Source organism: Prinia subflava, chromosome 3 (genome assembly GCF_021018805.1).
Source record: "Prinia subflava isolate CZ2003 ecotype Zambia chromosome 3, Cam_Psub_1.2, whole genome shotgun sequence".
In the NCBI taxonomy this organism is placed as follows: domain Eukaryota; kingdom Metazoa; phylum Chordata; class Aves; order Passeriformes; family Cisticolidae; genus Prinia; species Prinia subflava.
The window spans coordinates 75,417,624-75,439,475 of NC_086249.1; the positions used below are offsets into that span (position 1 = coordinate 75,417,624).

General features: G+C 42.6%; 2 protein-coding genes across 3 annotated transcripts in view; one reads left to right on the top strand and one right to left on the bottom strand.

Moving 5' to 3' along the window:
- The window catches only part of GABRA5 (gamma-aminobutyric acid type A receptor subunit alpha5), a 53,831-nt gene extending 52,721 nt beyond the window's left edge, over window positions 1-1,110 (bottom strand). Inside the window, exons 1-2 of one of the 2 annotated variants that reach the window (XM_063392525.1) lie at window positions 991-1,110; window positions 289-347 (exon numbers count right to left, since the gene is read on the bottom strand). The gene's annotated coding sequence lies outside the window, so the exon portion shown is untranslated. Of the gene's footprint in view, window positions 1-288; window positions 348-697; window positions 823-990 lie in introns of those variants that run through there. The other variant, XM_063392523.1, reaches the window with a different exon arrangement.
- The window catches only part of GABRB3 (gamma-aminobutyric acid type A receptor subunit beta3), a 192,960-nt gene that overhangs the window by 47,118 nt on the left and 123,990 nt on the right, over window positions 1-21,852 (top strand). The window lies entirely within an intron of this gene.

The window sequence follows — 21,852 nt, forward strand, 5'->3', positions numbered from 1 at the left end:
AGGGCTATGTGCAGCCTCCGCATCCTTTCCTTCCATCGCAATTTTTTCCCATTAAATACCCGGCTTCCCTTTCCAAAATCCCAGTTGAAATGCCAAGAAACACCTACTGCTTCTTGGAATTCATGCTGCTGATGCACGGCTTAGCAAAAGGAGGGTGGGTTGTTGGGGGGGGCGGGGGGGAGGAAAGAGGGTAAAAAGTGACCTTCCTCGCAAAGGCACATAAACCTCACGCTAGCACGAAGAACGACAGTAATGTAGCTGCTCCAGCGACTGCTGCTTTTTGGATACCTGCCTCAGCGACCAGATCACCAATCTCAGCATTGTGCACTAACGTTTTCCTCTGTGCCCTATTAAAAACAAACAAAAAACCAAAACCACAACAAAACCCCCCAAAAGCCAACGAAACAAAAAACAAACAAACCACCCCAAACCCAACAAAAACCCAAAAACAACCCCCAAAAACACTCCCAGAGGGGAATTGCCTGTATTTGCCACCTGAACCCTGTGCCCCCGTGCTACATCGCTCAGCAACTTGTTCTCCCACCCCGCCGGCGCCGCAAGGCAAAACGCCCGAACCAAAAGCCGCCCCCCGGGGCTCCCCCGCCCGGCCCGCGCTGCCCCGCACCGGGTCCCGCTCGCTGCGCACCGGGCACCGCGGGGCCGCCGCTCCCTTCCCGCAGCCCCGGCCCGCCCGCACCTGTCCGGCGACCGCCGCTCACTGACCGCCGCCGCCCGCGCACTGCGCCCGGGGCGACGCGCACCCCTCCGCCGAGGGCGACACCTGCCCGCCCGTGCCCGTGCCCGCTCCGCCGCTCCTTCCCGCCTCCCCTCCCCGATCCCCCGGCGCCCCGGGACTGCCCCCGCCCCGCCCGCCGGCCGAAGTTTCCTGCGGCCATGTGCGCGGCGCGGCGGTGCCCGCCCGGGGGGCCGCAGCCGTGGCTCCCCGCCGCCCTCCGCCCGCCCGGCCGGGCGCGACAGCCCGGCGCTTACCAGCCGCCGGCGAGGGGACGAGGAGGAGGCGTCGGTGTTTGCCCGAAAGTTGCGGAGCGGCAGCAGAGCGGAGCGGGAGCGGCGGCGCTGCCTCCCGGCCGCTGGCAGGCGCGGCCCCGCCGCAGCGCCGCGCCCGCGCCGCCCCCGCGCGGAGCCCGCGGCCGGGAGCGCGGGGCGGTGTGCGGGGCGCGCCCGGCCTCGGGCACCCGGCGGGGACCTCCCGGCAAGGGGCCGCAGCCCGGGAGGCCTCGGCGGCTCCCCGAGCTCCCCGCACCGGTCTCCCGCCAGCAGCCCCCACCGATCGCCCCCCGGGGCAGGGTCCCGGGCCACTCCGGCCGGCACCGACTGTCCTCGGGTAGAGGGAGCCCCTGCCACGGCCCGGGCGTGCAGGGGTCGTGTGACCGTGGGGCACGGGCACCCAGCACGGCCGAGGCTTGCCAGTGTCTAGGCTCGTTGCACCACACGTGTATTAGCGTACATACATACACACACACCTCTACATACCCAGATCTTACCCAAAGTCCTCTTCCAGTGGACCTGACCTAAACCATCATAGCTCTTTAATGCTAAAGTGGTAGGTGTATAGCCACAACAGAAACTCTTTTTACAGCCTCACTATTAGACATCCATAGTTTATATATCAGTATTGCATATTCCACAAGATCTGCAATAACTTCAAGGTTTCTTTGTGGTTGTGTGTGGCACTATTCCAAAAAAAAGGATTGTTTCACAGCTTTGGTAATAGGAGCATTACACTCGCTACATGTTCAAGTCACATATGTAATGTACTGCTTGCAGGTGCATTTTGAAGTACATGAAAGAGGAAATGAGTGATGTATAGTCCCAGTTCCAGGGGATTCCTTGAGATGAATGCAATGTTTCGCAGCATGCGTATCTTACACGTGATAATATATGATTTCAGTATATACTGCTGTGACTGTATTTCAAAGTAACTCTCCAAACTCAGTTATTAAATTATCAGATCTAATGAGGTAGTGCATGTCTTTCAGGCAATGTTATACATCAGTGAAGCCCTTGGTTTTTTCCTATATCCATATAAAGCTCCATGGAAGTAATCCCTCCACTGAAACCATTGCCACAGAGGGTGCTGCTCTGTTCACATGCTCTGGTGCCTAGTTCACATTCTGCACCGTCTGAGTTGAAAACTGGCCCTTAGAAATTTCAGTTTACATTTTTCCCCACGTAACAAAACCAGAAATGTTGCCCCGAGGAGAATTTTCTGTGTAAACAATGAATCATGTTCCTAGTACCAATCGAGTAGGATTTTCTCGGATAGTTCTTTGTAATTCCTCTCTTCAACATTCCCTTGAGACTCATCAGGGATTGGATTAGATGATTTTTAAAGGTCTCTTATAACCCCAACCACTCCATGGTTCAATGGCTCTATATGTGGTGCTTAGCTGTGTTCGAGTTTTACAGCAATGATTTATGATCTTGAATGCAGAGCCAATGACATACGTTGTTCCTCGTTGTTCCTTAGTGACTTCAATAAATATGAAGTTGTGAATGAATGTTGCTATCAGAACAGCTTTCCTAGTGCTTAAAAATATCTGAGTTAAGTAGTATGAAGCGCCAGTAGTTTCTCATGATAATGTTCTTGCCTAGGAGTGTTTGAATCACATTTTTTTACAGTGCTTTGATTTATAGCACAAAGTATTTATATCTCTATATAGGTGATGTTGTAAAAATATGTGATCTTTAAATAATTTTACAAAAGAGATATGTAGGAATATTGGCCTAGACTTTGGTGCAGGCAGGTGAGAGCCGTGTGCTTTGGCCTCTCACTCCAGCTCCCTGGCGAGCAGAACTGAGTCTCGGTTCTCTGACTCCCTACATCTTCTCCGCGAAGCCATATGCTGCAGATCCGCTTCTCAACACCGAGCGGGGGGAAGCGTTTAGGAACTGGGAGAGCAGAACAGCAAGAAAACGTTTAAGGAAAGCTTACAGAAAAAGACAAGCTAAATGGTACAGAACGGTTTGGGTTGGAAAGGGATCTTAGCGATCACGCAGTTCCGCCCTCCGCCACGGGCAAGGACACCGCGAAAGCTTTGCCGTATTCGGCAAACAGCCAGCTGAGAAACGCTGCCGTCCCGCATCCCGGAGCCACCCAAGCCGCGCCGAGCCCCCCGCTCCTCCCGCCGCGTCCCTGTGCCGGGCGGGCCGCCTCGGCCAGGGCTGCTGCTGGCGCCGCGGCCGCCGGAGGGCGGCACAGCTCCACGCAAGCGGCGGGGCCGGGGAGCGGCGGGGCCGGGGAGCGGCGGGGCCGGGGAGCGGCGGGGCCGGGGAGCGGCGGGGCCGGGGAGCGGCGGGGCCGGGGAGCGGCGGGGCCGGGGAGCGGCGGGGCCGGGGAGCGGCGGGGCCGGGGAGCGGCGGGGCCCGGGGAACGGCGGGGACGGGCACAGCTCGCTCGAAGCGGGCTGGTCAAACGCTGACTGCACAGGTTCGCGGGCTGGATCCCGGCAGGACGGCGCCTTTGGCCTGTGATCGCAATTATTGCCAGCTATAGAGAGGACGCTGATGTGAAGGCAACGGTGTTGCGCGTGTTGAGCTGTGTGTTCCTTCAGGCGCTCTCTTGTGATTCACACCCTGTTTGGATCCTCAGCCTCCTTGTCACCTTTTAAGGGATACCTTGAATTTAGTATGTGAGTCAAATGCTTTCTGTTAGGGTCAGGGAAATGTTTTGTTTGGTTGATTGTTCTCTGTGCTGGTGTGTACCAAAATACCAACATGGCCATTCCATACAGTGATTTTCTTTCAAATCTGGGAGAAGTTTCCGTGGTGCCTCTCTGACAGTTCTCCCTGTTTCACTAAGTAATGTCGCTTATTTGCAGAGGTGAATGCATTTGAGGTCGATCACTCTCTACATGGGACTGAAACAACAGTGCAGGCAAATTGGGCTGTGATTTTTACCATGGCACATGCTTGGGAGCCTACTGGGAAACACACCCCAAGCTCTCACTGGCTTGGAAAATGGCCTTTTTTGCCAGTAGCCAAAGGTGCCTCTGTAATTGCTCAAGTAATTCCTTCTTCCAGGAGAGTTACAGAGAGCTCATGAAGTTGTATGGAAGTGTGACATGCTGTGGGAATTGGCTCTTCGGAGGCATTCTTCTCTACCAAAACTCAATTCAATTCCATCATCTAGGTAGGGAGGACTTCCTGTTCTCATGAAATCTTTTGCCTTTGGCCTCTTAGCTAAGATTCTGGAAGAGGCAGCACTTGGAACAGTGACTTCTGTGATACAAATCCTTTTCCAATAGAGAGCAGTCTGAATTCATCAGTCATTGAAGGAACCCCTAATCACCAGCTAATACAGACTCAGCTACCCTCAGTGCAGAGACTGGATCTGAGCAAAGGGTGTAAGTCTTGTTTCCACTCCCTTCTTTACTAGTATCTGTATAAACTGGAGTCAAGGCTCTGTTGAGCCCAGGTGAGACACACCTGGAGTTCTCCAGAATAAAAGAGCTATGCACGTGGTAGAAAAAGTCGAGCAAAGGCCCTAGAAGCTTATTAAAAGGACTGGAGTGTCTCTTCTAGGAAGGTGAGGCAGGGAAAGCTGGGATTGTCCAGACAGGAGAAGAAAAGGCTAAGAGAGATACTTATCCATGGGTATAAATAAATACCTGAGGGCAGAAGGCTGAAGAAGCAGAAGACAGACTTTGCTTAGTGCTACTAGCAGTAAGTCCTGTGAGGAAAGAGCTGGGGTTGTTTAGCCTGGAGAAAGGAGGCTCAAAGGAGATCCTATCGCTCTCTACAACCACCTAAAAGGAGGGTGTAGCCAGGGGTCGGCCTCTTCTCCCAAGCAACCAATGAAAGGATGAGAGGAAATGGCTTCAAGCTGCCCCAGGAAAAGTTCAGGTTGGACATCAGGAAGAATTTCTTCACAGAAAGAGTTCTTAAGTATTGGAATGAGCTGCCCAGGGAAGTGGTGGAGTCACTATCCCAGGAGGTGTTCATGAAACGACTGGATGTGGCATTGAGTGCCATGGTCTAACTGACAAGGTGGTGATCAGTCAAAGGTTGGACTTGATGATCCAACCTAAATGATTCTGTGACAGGAAAAAGTACAGCAGTCACAAATTAAAAGACATGACATTCCATCTGAATACAAGAAAATATGTTTTTACTTTAAGGGTGGTCAAACATGGGAACAGGTTGCCCAGAGAAATTGTGAAGTCTCTGTCTGTGGAAACAAAACTTGAAGGTAAATGATCCTGGGAAACCCACTGTAACTGACCCTGCTTGAGCACGAGGGGCTCAGTAATCTCCAGAGGCACCCTCAGCCTCAGCCATCCTGTGATCCTGTAAAATATGAACACTGTGCCATCCTGTGAAAGTCTCTCCTAATTTCTCCAAATCGCTTCCCATCTGGGTCTGGTAGTGAAATGATGCAAACAACCTTGCTGATGTGAGAGGTATGAGAGTCTGACAGACTTTGAAGAATTTGATGTATTTCTGAATGATAAGGAGGAATATTGATAGCCTTTTTTTCTCCCCTATAATGCCATGGACACCATAAAACATGACCAATTTGCTGCATTTCACTTGTCTGCTGGGCCATGCTGCAGACAGAGCTGCTTTTAGGACCTGGTGTTTTGATGGTTTGTTCTGTACATCCCAGTGGCGATAGGGAGCTACTTACCTGAATTTTGTGAGGTGTGGCTGGGGGCAGGGTAACACTGCGAAGGATTGCCCAGAGATAGAGTTGCTCCCTTTTTGTGTAGCACAGAAGACATCAGTGCTACCATTGGGAGGGAGAGTCAGAGGCCTACCTGCAGTGTTCCAGCAAAGTTCCAGCTGGTTGTGAGAAGTAACACTTTTAGCAAGCGACACTGATGCTTCTGTGTGCTATTTGTTGCGATTCCCAAATCTGCAGGTTCAAAGGTTCATCTGAATCTAATCTTGCACAGGGTGCTTTCTGCATGGATTCAATTTAGAAATAAAAGAAAGGCTGCATTTTCTCTTTGACAGTTCATCCTGTCTGCTAGGGGCAACCTTCAGTCCATTTCCACATAATAGAGTAACTGCTGAGTCAGTGTCCAGGGTGTGCCTGAATACTATTGTCGTGGATTTACAGAATGTCCTAAGATTCACTATTTCTGAAAACCACTCTAGACACCTTACAGAGGTCCTTACTCCAAGACTTGAACTCTGGGTGCTGTATTAGAGACTTTGCCCCATTAGACAAGCAAAATGTTTCATAGAGATATCTCCCACACCCAAAGGAGTGGAGAACATTTCCAACCCATTTTTTCAGCCCACTTTAAGGTTCTAATGCTCCAACCCCTTGGATTAGAGCATTAAAGAAAAGATTATTACTTAAAGTGACATCCCTGTCTTTCTGAAGCCATATAAAAGTTCCACTTTTTTCTCCAAACCCATTTAGGTGTTTGACCCCTTACAGCTCCCTTGTCCCTTACCCATTCTCTCCTCCCTACAGGTTACCCGAGCTGTGGAGCTGATGGTGGATTTCATCCGCCCTGACACTGCCCTAGCAATGCCTTTGCAGGAAGATGTTGCACACAGGCAGGTTTTGACCATTTATTTACATCAGTTCAGCTTGCCACTGAGGTAGCCCTTTTCCCCTCTGCCTTGGAAAAGAGAGAATTTTCTCCACACCAGTGGAGAGCAGTGAAAACTCAGAGTGAAGGGTCAAACCTCCTTACAAATATTTTTCCCGTGGAGGAATTGTGGTTTTATTCATATCCTTATTAGGTTCAGATGTGAAATCTGCTTCCTGTTCCAGCAGCCTACCAAAGTCTGCCCTTGAAACACAAATAATAAAAGCCAAAGGGATTCACAACACATCCTGGTTCATGGTCTTAGATTTGGGAGGCAGAGGATCTACCTAACAAAAATCCCTCCTGTATCACACAGTCCACAAATTTCCTAGTAGTACTATAAACTGTGACTTTGTGTTTTGCTTTCCTCTTGTGTTGCAAGGATACAGGCTCTTTTTTCTGGGTATCCTTAAACTGCAGCAAGTCACCTCTTCCGTGAGTGTTATATCCCATAAACAAGGGCCTGCTGTTATCTCACCTTGAATCTAACCCTGGTTTCTTCTCTTGTTGGCACTGTGCTTATAGCAGAGATAAGTTTGTGGACACAAGATTTTTGCACAAAGTGAGCATCAACTTGGAAAACCTGTGAACTGGAACTTTATGACCCTATCATACGTAAAATACCTTTAGTTATTTTTTTTTTCAAAATGGTTAAATTTACTGGTTAGTATTTTAGGTAGGTAGAGTAGCAGTTATATCTATATCTGAAAAATAATGGGTCATTAGGGTAGCATTGTACATAGTCTTTAAGGCCTCAGCCTGGTGATTTGGATGCAAATTTACTGTAAGGCACTGCATGGTGCACCCCTTCTGAGGACAGACCACACCTTTAATGATACAGTGGAGCAAAAACCCATCTAGTTAAGAAAGTACTTTTTGGGGAATAACCACAACAATTCAGCTTCTACATATGATTCCTAAAGAAATTTTAATCAGGCTTAAACTGGAGCATGTGAGCTCTGCATCAGTATTCAAGGCTTTATGCATATGCCACTGTACATGTAATTCCTTCATAAGAGGAAGGCGAGAACAAATCTTAGAAGGAACAACACAAATTCATTCAACTAAGAGGAACAGATCAAAGTTGATAAATTCTTTATTAAGCCTATATTCAAATATTCATAATGGATGAAAAATGAGTGTATTAATGGACAATGTAGGACTATAGTAAAACAATGTACTTACTGATGTTAAGAACAGAGTATTTGAGGTTTAGAAATTGGTTAAATACAGCCAAGAGGAATCAAAATCTATTTGACATTCAGAGTAAATCTGTGAATTCTATTATACTTACATATGCATGTATCTCTCTCTCTCATATTTAGGCTATAAGATCTACATATTTATGTCTATTGATACATGTATGTACATATCAACAGTCAGCTGGGTTTTGGCTGTGTAAATACTAAAATAAGATTGGATTAGCATGTTTTAAGTTGTTGTGATGAACCCAGGTGTTTTTTTGGCTGCTGTAGTTTCCATATTTACTGCATTTCCTTGTGTTGTTTATATGTGTGCTGGGTGTACTGACAGAACTCATTATTTCTGTTTCTGATCAATAAAGGTAACTGTCAAAGATGCCAACAAATATTAGTATCCACTTTTGTAAAATTTCACATAAGCTTTCAAGTCACCCTGTTCGCAATTCATTACAATAATTAGCTGCTGCTACAGGAAAATACATTAATGCATACCATTTGGAAAGCTGTAGACACTACTTACATTTATTTTAGGATTTGCAATGTACTGATTTTCAGGCTGAATTTATTGGCAAAGGTTAGGTGGGAATAAATGTTCTCAGCAGTTCCGAATCCCATTAAATGTGATTTCTGTTGTATAGATTCAAGTACTATAATTAATAAAATTTCAAGAAAAATGAGTTTTTAAATTATTTTATCTAGAATTAACTTTTACTGAAATTGAACAGAGCTGGTTAAAAAAAAAAAAAAGGAAATGACCTCACGGTGCCTTGTTTTGGAAAAGATATTGATAATTTCAAAATATTTAAAGGATGTCAAATATTAATGATTGAACTATAGTAACCATTTAAATATATCACACTGATGCAGGTGATGCCAGCCCTACAGCTTTGTAGGAAAATATTTTTCAGTCCCAGTGCAGTAGAATTCAGGAAGATAAAGAGTAGCATACACCAATCAACAAGCCAGATTTTCATGCAGTATAAATTGGCCAAGTGAAGGGCAGCAGCACTACACCCATACATCAGCTGAGGTTATGCCTGGAGTGTGACCCAGTAATTATGACTCAGTCAGCGAGAGTTTGTTTGAGTCTGAAGAATGAGATTTGGCAGAAATATTAAATAGGGGCTTTTTTTCTTTTTTTCTTTTTTTTTTTTTTTTTTTTTTTTTTTTTTTTTTCATTTTATCACAAATTTGTTCAATGAAAAATGCAGGTGGCTTGCTCACAAAACAACTGCAGTGCAGCTCCGGATTTACCAATTTGTACTAGTCAATGGAAAAAAAGTAGATTAAAACAGCAGAGTTAATAAGTATTTTGGTTTTAATATTTCTGAAAACATCAGTGGGATGGAAGAGGAGGCTATAATTGCAGAAAAACTTAAGAACTGCTGTGAGAGGCCATCCTATAACCCATGCTTTGGATGTTCACTTGTGCTGTGAGAAAGTCAAACTAACTCTTTGCTGAGGGCAGTCATTTTCTTTTTGGGCGTTGGGAATTTTTTATGGGTTTTCCTTGTTCTCTCCTCTTAGACTGTTCCAGTTTTGCAGAGGTGATTGAGTGTTCAACATATTCAGGATGTAGCGGATTCAGTTTCATTCCTAGGTGCAGAGTGTTTTTCTTGACAGCTTGTGCTGTAATTTTTGAAGGAACCAGGCATATAAACTGGAGGGGCAGGGCTGCATATCTGTTGTGCCTGGTCCTTCTTTAAAGCCCACAACTCTATTGGCTGCATATTTTTGAGAAAGAAGACTGCTTGCTTAAGTAAGATAAACTGGATTTATCACAATGCCTTTCACCTTCATCAACTGAAAAACTAGTGGATTCATTTGGGGCTATATGCTTTGAATGGAGCACAGACTGCTGGTCAGTTGTCTGCAAGAAACTTTACCTGCTTGTCTCAACAGATCACTTGTGGGTGCAAGGACCTAACACCCATGTTAATTTTAGCAGCCAAAAAGTGGGAATGGTCAATGAGCACAGCATCTCAGTTGCACTGAAGAGGATGAAAAGAGTAGCTTCAAAGAGAAAATAATAAATAAATCATGACCACTAGAATGATTGCAGTTTGAGCTACTGGTGTTTTCCTAGTTTACCAAAAAGAACAAAACAAGAGCCATCAAATGTTAATCAGATGCTTTTTGTGTGAAGAGTGCTGGAGCAGCATCCTGGGTATGCCCAAGACAGCAGGAGGGAATGAGTTGCAGGTGAAGAATCCAAGAAAAGAGAAATTAGGGCTGTGTCATGTTTCTTTTAACACGCTCTGGTCAGATCTGTCCTTATCTCAGCCCTTTGTGCCTCACATTGGGTGTCAAAAATGCTTGTCATGATTTAAGTCCCCTTCCCAAACCGATGTCAGCCCCCTTTCAGGGTAGCTCCCCCCACTTATATGCCAGGCATGATATCCTGTGGTGTGGAACATCCCTTTGCTCATTTTGGGCCTCTGTCCCAGCTATGCTCCCTTCCAGTTTCTTTTGGGCACCTCCTCACTGGCTGAGTGTGAGACAAGGAAAATGCCCTTGACTTAAGATAAAAACAACTTAGCAAAAAACCAAAACATCAGTGTGCTATCAACACCATTCTCATTCCTAATACAAAACACAACACTGTAGCAGATACTGAGAAGAAATTAATTCTACTTTTGCTGAAACCAGAAGAGCCTGTGAGTTAGTTTTCCACTCTTAACTGTGTTTCATCATGTAGTGCCATTCTTTTGAAATCAGATTATGGTGCTTTTGTCACAGCTTTTTGAGTTCCACCATCTACATCATGGAAAAGGAAATTACCCACCCTGGTGCCTAAAGCATTCACCTAGGCATGGGTGAGCCCTTTTGTAGGCACTGGGCTGAAGTATTAGTCTCAATGTGAAGATAACTCCAAAACTTTGGCAGCTGACCTTTAACTGTATGTCTTATTTTATGGATGACCAGTTTGGGCTGCCCAAGGCTTATAGAGCACTTGAAATGGTAGACAAAATTGGTGAGAGCCGTGGTTTCTCAGCACTTCAGACTGCAAGGCAGTGCAATCTCCAGTAAAGTGCACAGGGTTGCAAGCCATGAATTCTAATCCTTACTCTGCCACTAATTCACTGTGTAGCTCTAGGCAAGTCCCTATCTCTTCAGCTGTAAAATGGGAATAATAATAATGGTTTCCTATCTTTCGGCAGCGATAAATTCATCTGTGTTCTTGAGGCATGCAAATACCACAGTGATGAGTGGCCCAGAAAAGACCGTGAAAAGATGAATAATTCTGTATTTACAGCAAGCTCTGGGTGTGCAGTAAATAAGGCACTGCTAACTGGCTGGTTAAGATTACTTTTCTAAGTAGCTGTTTATTCAGTAGGTACTGTGTAATCAGTACCTACTTATCCAGTGTAATGAATGATAAAGGGTTCCTTGGGGGAAAAAGGGGAGGGAAAGACAGATTTTGAGAAAATCTTAATACTAATTTACAGGAATGTATAGTTAGGAGTTCATCATCCATTGAGGTTCCAGTGTTCTTCAACTTTAAAGCTCTTGATTTTGGCAAACATCATAATGTTCTTCTGAGACAATTCTCTTCTGTTCAGCCACAGACTTAGGTGTAGTAACCTGCTCCCTGCCATAAGACAGAAGGGATGCTTTATTCAAAAAAATAACATTATGACTATGCACATGTATCATTCTTCATGTGCAATTATGTCCGAAAACCAGAAAAAACAAATCTTTTTTTTTTAATGACTGTTTTGATCACACAATTATGTTTCTATTCTTATATTGCATTTTTCTGAGTTCTCAGATCAGTTTTAAGGTAGGTGACCTGCACAATGCAGCACCTTTCTCTTTGTATACAAATCAAATTCCCCTAAAGGGGAATAAATAAATCCCCTTCTCTTAACAAATAGATTTCTGCTGTTGAAAAAAACAAGAGAAACAGTGAAGGCCACTGCAAACAGTGGAATGCTAACACTTCAAACTTTGCAAGAGAAGTCTGAGCATGTTTATCCTGCAGTTTAACTGCTTATTAGACCATTGCTATCACATCTGTTAAAAGCATGTGCAATCCCCAAAACAAGCTGCCAAATGTCCCTTTACAATTACATTGTTCAGAGATCTGTATTATCATTCTGGCTCTATTCAGTCCTAGTGAGGCAGCATTGGGTCTACTGTGTCCCATTCTGGACTTCCCCATTCAAGAAATACAAGGAACTACTTGAGACAGTCCAGTGGAGGGCTATGAAGATGATCAGGGAATAGACCATCTCTCTTGTGAGGAAAGGCTGAGGGATCTGGGACTGTTTAGGCTGCAGAAAAAAGAGAGGGGATCTTATTGATGCATACAAATATCTCAAGGCTGGGTGCCAAAGGGTGGGCCCAAACACTTGTCAGTGGTGCCCAGCAACATGATAAGGGGCATCAGGCCCAAATGGAAACATAGGAATTTTGCTCTGATATGAGAAAAAAGTCATTACTTTGAGGGTGACAGAGCACTCAAACAGATTGCCCAAGTTGTAGTCTCCTTCTGTGGAGATACTCAAAACCTGCCTGTAATGTGCCCCATGCACAATAGGTGGACCTGCATTTAGCAGGGGGCTTGGAATAGGCAATTTCCAGAGGTATTTTCCAACCACAACCATTCTGCAACTCTGGAATTCTCTATTTTGTACTTGTGTATGTGAGGTGTTAGCGCAGCAGTCCCCCAACAAGTCTTTTTGAGTTTTGAGTCACGCTTACTTTTCTACACAGAAGAAAATCTATGTTCTGCCAAGACAAAGTATGCATAGATTTGTTAGTCTGCTCTGCACCCCATTTGGTGGTGCTATATTTAAACTTAGGACATATCAAATTAGAATCGTGGTATTTGCAGTAGTCTTGATATAACAGGAAATCATCCACGGCATAACACTTACAGCCCCTTGGTGTAGCTAATAAAGAAGCACGTTTTATTGTGATCTAGCTCTACACATTTCTAGACATTTACTTGATGTTATTATTTGTGATATTTAAGATCTATTTGAAATAATAAGAATATACTGCATAAAGCAATGCCCTCAAAGGATATTTAAATTTATATCTTAAAGTAAGTTTTTTCTTGCTGCTTATACTGAAAACCTTCACAAGTAAATATTTTGGAGCAAATTATTTCCATAAATGTTTCTTTATAGGCCCTTATCTTATGATCTACAGACATAATTCACTCTAGGCATGTGAATTTTTGGCAGCTGAACCCATATGCAAAGTTATAGCAGTGATTAACTCAGTAGAAAGATATTTGCAACACTTTGTCCTTTAGTTTTTTACTTTTGACTTAACAAAGGCTGCTACCAGCTATGAGCAGGATACAAACAATAGGCACAGAATTATTGTTGGGGATGGCTTTTACCTCTAGTCACTTATGAATTAAACATCTAATGTCTCACATTGAAAACATTTTAAAAATAGTTTGCATATAAAAAGGATGACTGTAAAACAGATTTCAGTGAAGAAATCTTCAGCGTGTTGTGAGCATGGCAGCTTTGCTGCTCAGTAAAACTTTGCCAGAAGTACATCACCCTTTGCGTTGTTGTCTGACGGAATCTGATGGCCTAAATTTAATTCCGCATCTCCTCTTTAGTGTTTGCTGTTGGGTATGTCTACACCTTCAGAGGCACCTAGATATTAGAAAACACGGCAAAGTAAATGGAATGTGGATTATTTGAATGTGAATTTTCATGTGGGTTCCCCCATGAAAGAGAAGCCAGAAATGTCCTTTTTCTTTAGCCACTGATGAGCTCATTGGAAAAAGTCTCCTACCATGCTCTCCCACAAAAACTGTGGCCACTGAAATAATGCTACTATTGAAAAGTATGAGATGAACACAATTGCAACAGGAAGAGCTTCAGCAGGGACTGTGCTAAATACTAAGAACTCAGTGCTAGAAAATGATTGTTACCTGGCTGTACTTGGAGTTAAACATAAAACTCTCATCTTCTTGGAATAGCACCCTGATGCTTTTAATCTAAACCAAATTGAAACACTGATGTCTGCTTCTTGGTGTCAGGGAAAGAGATTAAGGGGAAGGAGAGATCATTGTCATCTTTCATATCACAGAATGTAATTTGAAAAGGTCAGAGTGACACCAGGGAAAAACCTGAATGAAGAAAGGATGTACCAGCTACTGGTACCTCAGCACAAGCTGTAACGTAGAACTGGCACCACAAGCAAGGTTATAACAAGGAAGATGCTTCAACAGAATCTGTGGTGGCCAGCAGCAACCCTGTAACTGTGGCTTGTTTAACCCAGTTGGGACTGCACACAGGTTTACATTTTAAAGACAGGAATTAAGTGTGGAAAGGAGCTTGATGCTGCAAGTTTTGCTGTCTAACCGTTTCCATTGAGATGCACAGAGAGAATCGAGTGTGTTTGGAAGGCCAGACCCAGGTGACAGCACAAAAACCTGAGCAATGCTCCATACCATATAAATAGCCTGAATCATGCAGAAGTTTTCCTATCTTAAAACGAATAAACAAACAAACAAGAAAGGATACATTGCTGCTAGGCCTTCAGATGCCTAAATAATGAGACCTCTTCCTGTCATTGTCTCTATTGCAGGCAGGCACTCCATGGTATTAGTAACTTTACTAATGTGGGTAATTTAATTTCAGTCTTATTTTTAATTGTTATCATCCTCTAATTTTTCTTTAAATGTATTTCCCCAGTGGCTAAAAGATTAATGATTACCCTCCCATTAGGGAGGAACAAAAAGACTGCTTCAGCATTATTTATTTATTATTCTTTTTCTTAGGTGGAAATTGAATTATCTACTCCCCGTTTAAGAGCCTTCTAGTGAAAATGTCACTTGCCACGAACTAAATGCTCTTTAATAGCAGCAGTACATGTGTTCCTTAATAGTAACAGGACATAGCTAGCTAGCAGAGGAGAATAGGAGGAGAGGACAAAAAGCAAACTTGGGTGTAGAACTGTGCACGCCTACACATGGAAATAGATAAGAACCCTACAAGGTTAATACTCTGTGCACCCTTAGCAATGTGGTCACATCTTTCTTGGGGACACTCCTAAAGAATGGGATGCCATCCGGAGGGACCTGGACAATTTTGAGGAATGGGTCCATGGGAACCTAATAATCTTCAACAAGGCCAAGTGTAAGGTGATGCACCTGGGTCAGGGCAACCCCTGGTAGCAATAACGGCTGTGGGATGAGAGGATCAAGAGCAGCCTTGATCCTCCAGCCCTGCCAAGAAGCACTTGTGGGTGATGAGAGGCTGGACATGAGCCAGCACCGTGCACTCACAGCCCAGAAAGCCAAATGTGTCCTGGGCTGCATCAAAAGCAGCGTGAGAGCAGGACCAGGGAGGGGATTCTGCCCCTCTGCTCTGCTCTGCTGAGACCCCACCAGGAGTGCTGCACCCAGCTGTGGGGTCCCCACTACAGGAAAGGGAAGGATCTGTTGGAGCAGATTGAGAGGAGGCTGCAAAGATGAACAGAGGGCTGGAACTGCTCTGCTATGAAGACAGGCTGAAAGGGTTGGGACTGTAGAGCCTGAAGAAGAGAAAGCTCCAGAGAGAACTCATTGTGGCCTTTAAGAGTGTCACTGAGAAAGATGTGACCACATTGCTGAGGGTGCATTGAGGATTAACCCATCTGTTCTCATAAGGTTGTCTGTCCTAGACATAAGATGAATGGGGGTTTTTTTTGGTAAAATCTTCTAACTTCTGCTGATGAATATATGAAATAACCCCACTAAAATATCCCATGCTGTCCATGTTATAAAGCTTTCCTCTTACCTTATTCTAAGGAAAATTACCCAAAGTTATGAGAATATTCTAAGGAAAATTACTCCTGTATCAGAAGGTACATCAAGATCTTCAAAGATTATTGGAGTTCCCCAGAGTTCAGGCTGGGCAAATTATTTATGGTGGTTGCTAGAGGTTGCTATCCAATATCACAGTATTGGTGGGGGGGCATCCAAAGAAAAAGCAAAGTAAATTTGTCAGTCCATTGAATTTATTAGCAAAATGACTCCTGAACTCATGCTATGCCATTATGCGGTCTCCTCCATGTTATCTTTGTTGAAGTTTGGAGTTACACAAACTCTTTCTAACTCTCTGAGCTGCACGTATGATATAGAGATTTTCACCAAATTTTCTTTTACTTGGGATATCACTATCTTCCTATGTTTGCTCATTCTGCTGTCCTATGCAGAAATGGCCAGAGTGCTCAAGCAATTCCATTCCTCCTGATGGGAGTCTCAAGCACTTTTATTCATTTATAAGTATCCACAAGAAAGATTTCCTAAGGGAAGATTTGGCTTAATGCTAGCCAGCCCTTGGGACGAGGAGGGTGGCTACAACATGGAGGGTGGGGGCACAGGGACACCTGTGTGTCTCCCCCCCAAACTCTTCCAAGGCGGTCGTGGGTGTTACTGAGGACTGTGTCAGCATTGCACTCCCATTCCTGGCCCATCAACCATCCCTCAAGATGGGAAAATAAAACCTAGCCACCTTGCACACTGGCCAAACCCCTAGAAAAGGGCATGCTGCCTGCCTGAGAATGGGGCAGCATCTGGCACGTCTGCCATGTCCGATGGAGCCCCAGAGCACCCAGTGGGCTGTGCAGCTTGCCATAACCTCCAGAGTATGCATATGTGTGTGAGACACAATCTGGCCCATCATTTCATAAAATCCCCTTAGTTTAGCAGAAAAATAGTGAGCTGATACTTAGGAAAATATTTTCTTTTTCTAATTATTATTGTTTTTTACCTATTCTCAAAGTGGATTGTGTGCATAAGTGTCAATAAAAACAGATTGGAAAGAAGTTACTAAAAGAAGAAAAAAATTATTTCTGTTACAAAAGCTAGATTCATCTTTCTAGAAGGGGAACTGGAAAACATGCTAGAACGTACCACATTGAAATGTAGAAGCTGTCAGCTCCATCATTTCCTTTTTCAGTCTAGTATTAATTACAGTGGACTTACAGCAATTTCACTTAATACTGAAGGGATCATATTAAGATGGGAATAAAGGTTGACAAAGTATGTGTTTTATTCAATTTGCTACTGTTTTAAAGAAAGAGGTATTAAACTTTCTGCAAGTTATTAGACTGTATGCATTGAAGAAAAAGAATGAAAAATTTTAAAGCATAATATGACATTGATTTCTATAGCAAAATGGAAATTTGGTCTGAAGTTCAGCGAACTATAGCTTATTTTCGTTATAGCTACTTCTGCTGGGAGACTCTATCAAGATTTAAAACTGCTGCTGAATGCATCCAGTGAAATGGCAAATCTCTGTACAGTTATAAGCACATAAGAATGGGAACACTGGAACAGACCGAAATACCCTATTCAGTGATTCCCCCTAAACTTAAAGAAAATGAGTAAGAGGACAAGTACTTACACAACCACTGAAAGAGAGAGCAGTCCCCTTTGCTGAGCAGCAAAGAAGGCCTGGGAAGGCTGTGAGAGGGTCCAGCCTCTCCTTCCCTTCTGCTATGGTCCCGCTCTGCTCTGGGTGTCAGTCAGAGTCACCACTCTGCCTGAGGTCCAGATGCCAAAATTTCAAGAGGTTTAGGTACTTAAAAAAAAAAAAATCATCCAGGCTGGTAGTTTGGAAGCAATGAGAAAGTTTCTGGTGATTAAGGAATTAGTACCCCATTGGCTGAAGGGCCAAAATTGCATCCTGTGGTACCCAGCATTCCAGGGAAAGTCAACTCTTCATAACTCTCAGATTCTAGCAATCTGCAGCCTAGAGTTAAATGTTAATTGATATTTAATTGTATGTAATAAATCTATATATAAAGATTCTGCATGCCAACTTAAGCATATTAGGATCTCTAAAATACTGTAAAATATATGTGTTATTGATTTATTTTATCTAAAGCACTGTTAAATGTAGAACTGCTTTCTATATGGGAAAATATAATTTATGTTTCCTAGAAGTTACAACAAAGTATTGGGCATTAGGAGGCTAATATTCTCTTCCCTATCTGCCAGGGAAACCTTATAACCAGGACTCAGAGCCTGACATTGATAAATGAGTTAATTCTGTAGTGTTTGCCCCGTATTCCTCAAGTGGAATTTTTAAATGGAGATTAATAACTGCTCTCCTCTCTGAGGTTTCAGATGTCCCAGTTTTACAATGTCTAATATATATGTACACACAGCATTTGAGAACTTTGAGAGAAAAATACCAAATGTAGTTGAAAATTATATTAGGGCCTTTTAGCCAGCTTGCATGCATGGTACAATTTATAAAGCTGATGATGAACAAAGCCAGGCAATTTAGAGATTCTAGTGGATGACTAAACACTGAATGAATATGAATAAAGGGGTATGAATATGATTTTGTTTTGTTTTGTTTCTTACAAGCAATAGAAAAGTATTTCAGGCATATCCAAAATTGTTTATAAAACTCTTGGTAAACTGAGGTGTTGAAATGTGTGCTTTGGATTTCATAAGTGTTTTTTCAGACCTACTTACTTCATGGTGTCTTCCAATAAAGATGGAGGGAATTTTGAAACATCATTTTAAGAAAAATATATTAAAAAATTCATCCTTAAAAAGCTTTTAGCTTATTTTTTTATATTTACCAAGGTCAGGAGGTGATCTAAGAGCATTCTAAGGTCACTGGGTGGTTTTTTTGCATTTAAAGAAAATAAAAGTTTTAGCACTACTACAACAGATAGGGGGATGTCCCAATATATTCAGGACATTTTAAGTGATAATAGTCACATAAAATCCTGTACAATAAAAACGGTGTTAGTTCTTCTGATTCATTTTTAAAGCAAAGAACATTACCATGTTTTCCAATTCATAGAACATTTCCAATCTTTCATAGATTGGCATGACTATTTAACTACATTTTCCAGTTCTCTCACCCTCATACTTGATGTGAAGTAAGGAATATGCAAAGATGCATAGGATCCTTTACCAGCTTGTTTCTCTTTTAAATCAAAACTTCTGATGATTAAAAAAGAGCAGCAAAAAGAGAGTACAGCTCGAGGCTATGATATAATGCACTTAGGGGTCCCAAAGGCAATATTCTTAACATCTACAACCAACCCTGAAACATAACAGAGGAATGTAAATGTTAGGGCTGGGCTCTTAAATTCAAGGTTCTTGACACAGTGCGGGCTGACAGCCTTTGAATTTATAAAGACCTCCTATCTAAACAACCAAATGAGCTAAAGATCACTTAGAATAATTATTTTGATCTATACTTGCAAAGCAGCAGCAACCTATGAGAAACTATTACCATGTACATACCCAAGGGATTATTTCATCTGATCATATGTGGTTTCATCATCTGAAAATTGCTCTTCCATGCATAGCTGGAGACTAGTTTTATCTGTAAAAGTGTGTGTCAGGGGATTCATAACCCATTTTAAGTATTTGTGTATAACTGCGTACACTTAACATGTTTTACAACAGACCAAGAAATTTTTCTTCCTCATGACATTTTTTCAAAGACTGAAATACTTGAGTCTTTACTGGAAATACCTTCTCTCAGTTCAGGGCTTTTCCCCAGAGTATTATTTAAAAAAAAAAAAAAAAAAAAAAAGGCAGAACAAAAAACAAACCAAAACAAACCATCACCACCACCACCGAAAACCAACAAAAGGAAATATTTTTGATTTTCTGTGGATGCCTAAAAAGTCCAAGGAATGAGTAACAGAAATTTCTTTGGAGACCAAGGGCACTTTAATTTTTTGCAGTAACAGTACCTAAGGAGTGTCTAATGGCCCCTGTCAAATTGATGTGCTCATTGGCATGGCTATTGCACAACAGCTCTGAGTTCAGCACAGAGCATGTTAGCAACACCTGCCTTCAGTCAAAACTGTCATGACGTTGGGCCAAGGTGACCTCTTCATTTTGTCATATGGGTCGTTGAAAAACATGCACAGTGTCCACTAGGATGCCTGAATGAGAGCTTAGGGCTCTCTCCTGCCTCCCTGTTCTTTGCATGGAAAACTCAATCCCTCTGTGGGGGGCTGCCCTTCACAGCCATGAGGCTTTCAAGGGTGGCATCAGCTGTTCTTTAATGAATTAATTTTTGTTTTTCCCAGACTATAAACTTATTAACTTTCATTCTGAAAACTAAAAACAAACAAAAAACAACAACAAAAAACCCCCACAAAAACAAACCAAAAACAAATACCAAAAAACCCCACCAAAAACCAAAACCAAAAACAGAAAAACGAAACCAAAACAAAAACCAAAAACCCAAACCCAAACCCAAAACCAACACCAAAACCAAAACCAAAATGCTTCTAAGGAATTTAAGAGCTTGAGAGTAGGCTTTGTTTAAATTCATAGTTGCTTCTGCCACCAAAGTTGACATGAATTCCTTAAAATTCAATATATATCACATCTTTTATAATACAGATATGCTTATTGAACACATATTCTTGTCTGTGAAATGTAAAGAGGTTTATTTCCAAAGGTTTTTATGAGCACTAGCTGCATCTGAATTATTTTCTTTCTGAGTAAATGCATGTTTTACAACAGCCCTCTAATACCTCAGGAGGGTTAGAAGGACACTGGAAAACTTTTTAGCACCCTGGGAGGTATGCAAGTACTTCAGAGGATCAAAGTACAGAAATCAAAAATATGCATCTGAATGAATTTCTCAAGCAAGGGAAGCAAAATCAGTGGTTTATTTGGACCAGTGGAAAGTGTAGTAATGAAAACAACAGACATTTTAAGGTTGGAAAGTTATTTAACTGCTGGCTCATGGTAAACCAGAAACGTATTTCTGATTGCACTGAAGAAAACCATCCCCAGACTGAATCAAGCCAATGTCGTGTCAGTTTGCTGTCACCTGACAATGGACAGTAGCTCTGCTTTGGGAAAGACATACAAAACAGGACAGATAAAACCCAATTCTTTTCCAGATACAAGCTTTCGTTTTCAAGCAGCCTGAGGTTTATGGACTTCCTCAGGCAGAGGGTGCATTCACATCATTGATCTTAATATCTATTGATGGAGCTTCTTCTCATGCATTTGTCTAATGGATTTTTGAGCCCATTTATATCTTTGACCTCCACAGCTTCCTCTGGCAATGAGCCATACAATTTAATTATGCATTGTGTGATAAAGGATTTCATATTGTTTGCTTTAAACTGACTGCCTGATCATCTGAGTGCTTCTCTGTATTTTAGAATACACGTGACAGCAAATAATAATTTAGGCAGCCTATGACTTCATGTACATCCATCATATCTCTCTTCCCTCAACTGCCTTCCAGACTTAAGTGTCTTAGCCGAAATCTTTTTCTTCCTACCAATTCCATTCCATACTTCTAATCATCTCTGTAGCTCTTTCCTGTGTGTTTATTGAGCTCTCAAGCTCTTTGAGATGGAAGAGAACAGCAGGATGCTTCGAGGGTATGGGTAGAACACAGATTGTGTACTGATTCTCTTTCGTTCTATTAATTTCCTCATTGTTCTTAGCACTTGTTTATCTTTTTGAGCTCTGCTGAGCACAGAGCTGGAACCTTCACTAAACTATTTGCAGTGACACTGAGATCTTTAGTGTACGGATAATGGAAAAATTATGCACTGGTCTTGTGTGTATTTTCATGGCTTTCCCTATGCCTATTATTTTATATTTGGAAATAGAATGCATTAAAAAGAAAATATAAAATAAATTCTGTTGGCTAAAATAATGCTATAGAAACTACAGAATTTGAACTAGAACTAGACTCATTCAAAAATATAACTGATTTAATGTGAGCAAACAGGAGTCCACAACTTGACATAGTTGGGCTTCATTATTATCTTGCTCTGAAATGCCAACAAACAAGTTTGTAGACTTGCTAATTCATTGGCATGTTTCTGAGCAGTACTAAACTTCCCATCTCTGGCTGATGTCAAAAGGAGTCAAGACTGGCTAGCCCTCATAGAAACGGACCTGAAGAGTATTTTTCTGGTAACTGTTTATACTATGTGACATTGTCACTTCCATACTATTTGTGGAGCTTGATGCTGGGAAAAATGAATTTCTAGAGAGGTTATGAAAGATCAAGGATGCTATAATGTCATCATAATTACATGTAACTTGGGCATCAGTATTACATAAAAGCATATTGAATGCTTACTTAACATAACAT